Source organism: Cavia porcellus, unplaced genomic scaffold (genome assembly GCF_034190915.1).
Source record: "Cavia porcellus strain 051 isolate PalLab524CR breed Dunkin Hartley unplaced genomic scaffold, mCavPor4.1 scaffold_5, whole genome shotgun sequence".
Classification (NCBI taxonomy): domain Eukaryota; kingdom Metazoa; phylum Chordata; class Mammalia; order Rodentia; family Caviidae; genus Cavia; species Cavia porcellus.
This window is the reverse complement of record NW_026947488.1, coordinates 5,911,696-5,920,425: the sequence shown is the minus strand read 5'-3', so window position 1 is coordinate 5,920,425 and position 8,730 is coordinate 5,911,696. Positions and strand designations below refer to the sequence as shown.

At 46.4% G+C, this 8,730-nt stretch overlaps 1 long non-coding RNA gene across 1 annotated transcript in view; it reads right to left on the bottom strand.

Moving 5' to 3' along the window:
- Positions 1-135: 135 nt before the first annotated feature.
- LOC100735786 (uncharacterized) overlaps positions 136-8,730 on the bottom strand; it is a 76,777-nt gene continuing 68,182 nt past the window's right edge. The window contains exons 8-10 of the long non-coding RNA XR_010047283.1: positions 8,230-8,379; positions 2,926-3,120; positions 136-2,437 (exon numbers count right to left, since the gene is read on the bottom strand). This is a non-coding gene — a long non-coding RNA (uncharacterized LOC100735786). The remainder of the gene's footprint in view (positions 2,438-2,925; positions 3,121-8,229; positions 8,380-8,730) is intronic.

Sequence of the window (8,730 nt, the reverse complement as noted above, 5' to 3'; positions counted from 1 at the left end):
ACTTACAAAGAGCAAAGGCTCATAACCACCTGAGCCTCCTTCTGCAAGCCTTTAGCCCCGGAAGCTCCCAGGGTGCTCACCAACACCCTCAAATACACTCACAGGTTTATGGCGTAGACCACCCTGGAAGGAAAGATAAGGTTTGCAAGAAATGGCGGAGCAGCCTTTCTCAGGAGTCAGACACCGCGTGTCCACGGCGAGAAAACTGAGGGGACCCGACGGGGTGGGGTGGTGACTCTGAATGAAGAGATGTGGCTGATAAAGGAGCATTTACCTAACCAACTCTTCTCAGTTTTCACATGTACAAACAAGCACTCCTAACGTTCGGTAATGAACCTTTACATCAGGTTTAACAATTAAAAAGAGCGAGAACATTGAGCAGTGACATATTGGTCTCTGATCATTGATCAGCATTAACTGAGATGAACCTGACCTTCTCCTTCAACCATAACACGGATTTCCAACTTGCACTTGAAATGTCATACTGTCTACCAGCCGAACAGATTCTGACAAACCAGCTCAATACATGATCCGGGAAGTCGATTAATACACTGATAGATGCTTCGTTTACGCTGAGGCATGCTACCAGAACCTTCAGTTCCCAAGGTTTTCACGGAAAGGTACTGTTTATTTTAACGGAATACATGCTAAAACAGCAATATTTTGGAGTGACAACCTAAGGTTTCTCTTGGGTACGGCAACCTCGGTTTCTCCAAGTTAATACATTCACGTATACTAAGATGTGTGGTTGGAGTCACTATCATCATTTTAGGTATTAATTTTACTCCAAAGTATTCAGTGCAAGTGTTACATGCATGCTTGCTTCAGCCGCCAAGTCAAGATGGAAGCAAAGACCGCAGGCCGAGCCCAAGAACTCCCCTCCCGGCCTGAGCGCAGCGGGCAGCACACTCGCAACGGCTCCGATGCACCAGCTGCTCACCGCCCTGCAGCCCCTTTTCTAAAAGAATCCAAGTCTTCAGGAGATTTATGTGTTTTTTACCCATTCCACCACGCCAAACCCACAATCCATGATGCGGCTGTAGCCAGCGAGAGGGGCCTGGAAGAGGGCGCAGACACGGGTCTCTATGCTTTTCTAAAGAGCCCCGTGGAGAGGTAGACCCCTCGTCCACCGAGCACTTGGTGCAGACACAGGCACTGCGGACGGCAGTCGGTAAGGAGGCCGACGCCCCAGCGCTGGGCCTCCGTCCACGGCACGACCTCTTCCCAGCAGCCTGCACAGGGAGCCCTCTTCCCTCACTGTCCAAGCGCTCGAGTTTCTGCTGCCTCTTCCTTCTTCTGCAGCTGGAGGCCTCCGGCTTGGTCCCACTAGAACTGAAGAACCCAGCTGCAAATGCGAGAGCACTAACCCGTGCTGCAAAGGCAGGCCTGGTGGGACGAGGGCTCTCCAGTCCGTAACCCAAGGCCCTCGTTCAGTAGACTCTGCGCGTCTTTCCCTGTTTTTCTGCCTTTCCCTCCCTCCTTCCCTTCCTTCCTGTCCCTCTCTGTCTCTGTCTGTCTCTTCTGCTTTCTCTTTTGTCCCTAATAAATATCCAAATACCACTACAGCCTCAAAGTCAGCATAGCTACAGCTCTGTCCTTCACACAGACCGCTGCAGTGAGGAACACGCCTTTCCTTGCAAGATTTTTAGAAACAAACCAGCAAAACAAGGTATCATCTCGTATCTTATAATCAACAATAAGTATTTTATACTTGACTTTTTATAGTTTTTGCCCTGTTTTGCTTTACTAGAGTAGGTTTCTAAGGAAAAAAAAGGTGACAAGTTGGTTTAATCACCAAAGCTAAATTAATAACTACATGAACAGAGAATTAGTGTTCTAGCCTCATCTAGAAGACATGAGTTTGAAGAGCCTGTCTGCCGTGGTCCACAGTAAGAACTCTCTAGTTTGAATTCTCCACTCTTAACCCTACATGTGGAAGGCCCCAGCTCAAAGCAGCCTAAGTACAAGCTTAGCAAGAATTAGGAGTCCTCAGCCACAAGAGGTTAAAGGCTTCTGAGAGACTCAAGAAAGATACTAGTCAGCTTCCATGCCCTGGGCTTGCAAGGAGCTGGCTCGGAGCCGCAGGATGAAAAGCAAGCACTGCTGGATTTTCAAACTCCGCCCTCCAACAAACCTGTGATGTCCGCAGCATTCTCTTTCAGCATTTTCTCCGTGTTTTCTCTCTCATCAGGACATAACCCACCCAGCTCAACTTGGATGACCTCAGAATCCTTCATTTAATCACATCAGCAAAGACCCTTTTCCAGACAAGGTCACTGGGTGACTTTCTGTCTCTGTGACAAAACACCTGAGATAGCTTTTAAGGAGGAAAGGTTTATAGGTTTATTTTGGCTCGTGACTTCAGCAGTGTTAGTCCATGGTTGGTTGGCATGGTTGATCTGGAGCCTGTAGTGAGGCAGGACATTTATGATGGATCCTGTGGTACAACAAAATTGTGAACCTTGCAGCAGTCAGCAAAAACAGACTGAGACCAGTGCCTTGGAGCAGCCACGGGTTAAAGGGCTCCTGTACAATGAGGGGCTAGATGTGATAATCATTCTCTAAGGCTTCTGTCAACTTTAAATTCTAGGAATTGCATGAATTCACTCTGCCATTATTAAAAGATGTAAATGACTGTCAGCAGTGACACAGAACATTTATACTGTTAATACCCCCAAAGAACCAGTTCTTGTCATCATTAGAGAAGAGGGAAGGTACTTTCTGGTCCCCACCCTGTTTCCAAGGAACAGAATCACAGTTATCAATCACCTGATTGATTGGTTGTCTAGTTATCCAAAACATGACCTTAAGAATGAAATGAAATTTGCCATTTATCTTCTCTGTGGGGCTATATTAATAAAAGAAAATGCAGCCTTGTGATTTCTGTCACATCCTCGGTGGCTGAGGGACGGGGCACATACTTACTGTGCTTTGTAATATCCTGGCCACAGAGAGCTCATTCCGAGATGATGAAGCTGACGGAGGGATCTGATTGTTGGAGGCAGAGCTGGGCTCTGAAATGGATACTTCATTTAGACCTTCTGACAGCTTGCTCTCAGGTTCATTTGCGGAGTCCAGCTGTGCAGCTCTCAGTGCAGCAGATAAAAACCTGAACTTGAGCTGCAGGGAGAGAAGTTGCAAGAACTGTAATGACTTTATGTGTTTGTAGAAAAGTGTGCACAAGATGGTAGTAACCGACAGGCCTGTTGCGGTGTCAGGCTGTATGGCAGCAGCGCTCTGGAGTCTCCTCAGCACGGTGCAAAGTTAGGGCCTTTACTAGCAACCACTTCAACTAAATGCAAGCTACATAAGAGACATCGAATTGAACTTGAAAACCATCAATCAGGAAAACTAGAGTTTGATTCCACTGTGTTCTCCAGGAAGACAATACAACACTGCTGCACCATGACAGCTGGGAGGTCCCCACACTGGCAAGAGGTGTCCTCCCCATTGATAAACTAGGTGGTACCGCCTGGGCTACACACACACACAGTGAACCTGTGCAAGCGTAAACCCATTTAGTGAGTCAAATGATCTTACTAAGCTCCCAGGGCTACCTGACTTTCTGTCTACAAGACGACTAAGACTATATAACAATAAAGATGACACATTTCATACATCATTCTATAAAAATAAAACCATGTTTTTATGTCTCCAGCCTCCCAATACACACAATGCCACCTCTGGCATCCAGTTTTCTACGAGTTAAGATTCAAAGTACCCCCCAAATCATTAAAATGTTTGGAACTTATGGCTGGCTCAGGACAAGTTCCACCAAGCCAAGGGCAAGTCCCATCTCCTTAGAGAAGCACACCAGGTCCTTCCCAATGGCCTAAGGGACATTTCTTACCATAGGCAGCCCACAAACTAAACATGTCGTTTTTTTCCTGACTCTTTTGGGGTTAGAGATCCTTTTCAGATCTAAAGAGAAGATCTTACAAAGACATTAAGTAGCATGTATATGGAATACACTACAAACAGTGGCTTGACCTGAAAGAACTCCCTGGAACTCATCTCTCAACCTCCCCTGAGGGCAGTTTCCCACCCTGCCCAAGCGCAGGTCAAATTCCACCGGCTTTGTGACGTCTTCTCCCAGACATCTTCTGTGTCCCCAGGAAAGATCAGCTTCCTGCCTGTGCTTCCGGAACACATCATGTCCCCGTGCTCATCACAGCCTACGTGGGGCTGCTGCACAGACTCCTCGGCCAGGTCCCCAGGGCAAAACATGTCCATCACTGCGGACTGGCCCCCAGCGCAGGTCCTAACACTGAGGATCAGACAAATCCAGTAATGAGTTTTCCAAAAACAGACCTTTGTCTGTGGCTATTAGATGTGATACGTTACACGTGCTCATTCCTTCAGCAAACACTGATTTAATTTCCTTCATAAGCTTAAGGACAAAGAATAATCACAGGGCTAACTGGATCTTCACATTTCCCTTCCTGAAAGCTTCACAAATCTTCGCCCAGCAACAGCACCAAGTGTTGTTTTTTCCAATTTCTCCAACTCAAAGAAGAATACAAATATAGCACTGTTTAGAAAAAGGAGAGTCGTGATAATGGATATGGATTGCGAGGTCTGGCTCTCAGATCAGACGCTCAGTGGGAGCACTAGTCATAACATGAAAAATACCCCAAAGAAGGAGTTGTACTTTTCCAAGCAATACAAAGACAGAAAGCACAGAGTTTAGCTAAGGCGTGATTTAATAAGCTCCTAAAGGAACACCACCCTTTGCTGTTCGTGACTAGAAAGGGCATTAGGTATGGGAAATGATGTCACAGCACCCATGAAGCTGATGGCACTTCCACTGCTACAGACCTGTTCTATGGGAACTGCCTTCAGGCTACGCGCATCTATGTGCAGACCCGAAGGCACAGCCCTCGCACAGCTCTCTGAACCTGCTGACCACGGCGAGACAGACCAGTCTCACTCCTGCACGAACGTACAGTGCAATAAACATGGGGGACACACGCACCACCATACAGGCCTAAGGAAGAAGGAAGTGGCCATGTGCAAGGCACAACACAGAAATTTTCTAACCTGTTTTCTCCTTAATGACAGTGAACATTCACCTTGAACATCTGGATCATTTGTCATGTGCTGCTGTAAACTCTTGAGGACTTTCTGAATCTCATCCCTAGCCACGCAGCTGTTGTAAGCAGTCTCTGGTCCCACGCTGCCCTCTTCCTGAGCCCCGTCCCCACTCAGAAACAGCTCCATGTCCTTGCTTATGTCAGGGAGAAGAGTTCGCCAATAAAGGACATTACTGAATACACCTGCTGTGTTTCCTGGGAGGTTTCTACTGGGGGAACCACTCATAGCAGGGAGTTCTGAGGTGGCATGGCCTCTGGGGAAAGCCTCGTCAACCCTGCTCCAACCAAAGCAGGGTTCTCTTTCAGGTTTTCTGTTAGGCCATTGGAAGAGCTATTGCCATGCTGGAGAACACTGGTTTCTGCTGGTGTCCCTTCCGCACACAGATCTGGCTCTCTCTACACGGGCCTTGTCGCCCTGGGTTAAACAGAAGGACTTTCAGTGCCATGTAATAGTCTGGAGGTAACATGGAGAACCGGGAGATCTGAATCTTCACGAGCCCAGTCCTTCTCCCCTAACTCATCACCAGCCCCCCGGGGACCCCTGATGTTACAAACTTAAAGCCTCAAGGGTGAGACTACAGCAGCCCTCTTTGCTCCAAGGACAGTGTGATACACACAGGAAATGTATGGCCGTCCAGCCACCCTTCACCGAGTTCAAGTGGCGATATATTCCTGGCGGCTGCGGAAACTCCCTGCTGCCAAGACCTGACCAGTCCACTGCCCAGCAGTGCGTCCACCAAAGTGGGCACTGGGAAAAAGAAGGCGCCAAAACTGCAAGGGCTGTTCATTTGTTACCCACCTTGCAAGCTGTGATGGGGAATAGGAGGGATCAAACTGTAAGTGGGTAAAATGTGCATCAGTGAAAGACACTGCCATGAATCCTCCTCGGAATCCTCTCTTTACCGTGAACACACTTACCCAGCACCCTTGCCACTTTCTGAAGCAGCTCTGGAAGTCCTCTTTCAGGAGTGCCTTCATGCAGCATGATAGGAGATACAGTGAACGCCACTCCTGAATGCCACCCAACGGAAAGGCAGACTCGAGAAAGCATTGCGGCGTGCCCTTGTCTACCTTACTCGCTGTACCTGGCATCGCTGTACCCGGTACCCATGTTTGGGTTCTTCCACAAAGTCAAAATGACCATAAAAGGTACAAGCTTTGAATCAATACAGAATATTGAGGCAGCCATGACAGCACAACTAAAGAAACAAAAGAGGATTCCAGAGCTGCTTCAGAATGCAGCAAGAAGGGTGCCCACAGAGAGAGGGCGATTCTAAAGGGCATTCAGGGTAACACGTCTTTCACTGTGATCTGTAAACTTTTTTTTAAAATTGGTATTCGCTATACTTTTTGATCATATTGGAGTACTTCTCAATTACATATGTGGCACCAGGGCCTGACATTTAGCAGAAGTTCAATGGATTCTGACAGAGAAGGACAAAGGCAAGGCCAAAGCAATCACAGGCGATCTCCACGATCTGAGGTACGACCTGCCTACCCTAACACTCCACCTAACACTAACAATGGAGACACACTTATAAACTACCTCATGCTGTGTGGTGGGTACATCATCCTTGGAAGAAAGATATGAAAAACCCGAGATCAACGGCCATATAAAACACCATGGGGTTTATTAATGGTGACCACGAATGTCACCTTTATGTGCACAGAACATACTATTTCACAAAGAGCACAGGACTTTGGGAGAATTCACATTTTGCCCTATGTAAATTATCTAAAGAACTTCATTAATCAAAAAGTAAGAGAAAATTTCCTTTATAGGTTATTTAATCACTACTCTCAATGAATATTTTATCTAAATTTAGGAAACACAGTAGCTTCATTATTTATAACCCAGTAGTCAGGTTTCAAAATCATTATTGCAATTACTTTTTGCTTCTTTACATAATTAAAGCTCTAATATTCCATCCTGCCCAGAAGGTCACTATTACTAAAATTCCAGACGAGGTAATTGCTAGAATTCTAGGTGGATGCTTAAGTTAAAGCAGGAGTTCTGGTGATGATCTTGCTGGGTGCGGACCTGCTGGGGGGGGAGGAATCACCGCAAGCACATGGACTAAGGGAGCCTCTAGACCCTGGCTCGGTGGCCGCGTGCTCAGGGTGCCATCCTCTCGGATGCACAGGCCAGCCCTGGAGGGATTTGCAAAGGTGGAAATGAAGGGGCCAAGGGACTGGAAGGCAGCCTAGCGCACCTGAAACCAGAGAGCAAGATCAAGGTAACAGAGGCCAGGCAGACCCCAGGCTGATCCCAGACATCCACCAAGTTGGGTCTGTACAAACTTACTCCTTCCCAGACCAGCCCCTAAATTCCAAAAGAAAATAAACAGAAATTTGGTGCCCATTATGTACATTCTTTTCATTTAGAGTATTAATTTCACAACAAATAATACTTATGAACTGTCACAGGCAGGTTTATGATAGTAACAAAAGGCTAACCACTCAGTTGTGGTGCTCTCCTCCTCAGTTCCGACCTGTGATACAACTCAGGTTGGGTTATGGTATCCTATTCCATTTTACTAAGTGGTTGGTCCACAAAGACAGACACATAATCCAGCTAAGCCAAACTGGGAGTCCTTCTTTTTTCAATACATTAATTTTGGGGCAGGAGCAGACAAGAAACTGGAATTCCTTTCTCTCAGGTCACAAAGTTGTATACATGTGATGCCATAGGTACAGGATGCCATGAGTCCAGCCTTCAGAAGAAAGAATTTGCAAAGGATGGGGCTGACATCCAGAGAGCAGCAGAAAAGGGTTGAAGCCAAAGAACTTTGGTGAAATTTTCAACTAAACCACCTGGGTCTGACTCCTTAAACCAACAAGCTCCACAGTTATTATTATTCTCAAAATAAGCTAGTTCAAGTTGATTTTCAAGATGGCTGTGACAGTCACCTGCTGCAAGTGCCAGACGCTCACCGCAATATTCTTCCTCAGTGTTCACCTCTACGTCTTGGAGATTTTAGTTACCTTAGAATTAGATTTAGACCTCACAAGATCTAAATCTAATTATGCTAATCAGTAACTGAAAGAACAAAACACAAGTCCAGCAACTGAAGCAAGGCCCAGAAGTTGGACACAGCTGGACAGGTGGACAGCACCCAGTGCTGACAGCACTTACCCTTTGACAGGGGTCGCGGAGGAGCCTGATGAAGAGAGGCGAGAGCTGGCTTCCACCGACCTCAGGAGAGGTGTTGTAGGACACAGCCACGAAGCACTGCGCACAGGCTTCCCGCACACCCCATCGTTATCTGAGCAGAGCTCAAAGAATCTGACGAGGTAGCAAAAAAAAAAAAAATAGTTACTCAAATCTGATTACTGTAGGATGCAGGGAACTAGTCTTAATATTGTAGTAAAGATAAATCCAGAAAATCAGAACAAAGGGAAATACACAGTGCTCTAAAAGCAACGGTTTGAGACAGACAGAAAGTGTGGTAAGCAGAACTAACACTTCTTCACCTACTAATTTTAGTTGTGACTTGGCTAAATTTAGTAAAATAGAGGAAACTCCAAAAAAATAGAATGTCATACTCATCACATGAAATGTACGTAAGATTGTAAAAGACAGACTTAGTGAAGGTCCCAGTGAGCTTTCTCAACTGTCCCTGCCTTTGACTAGGCA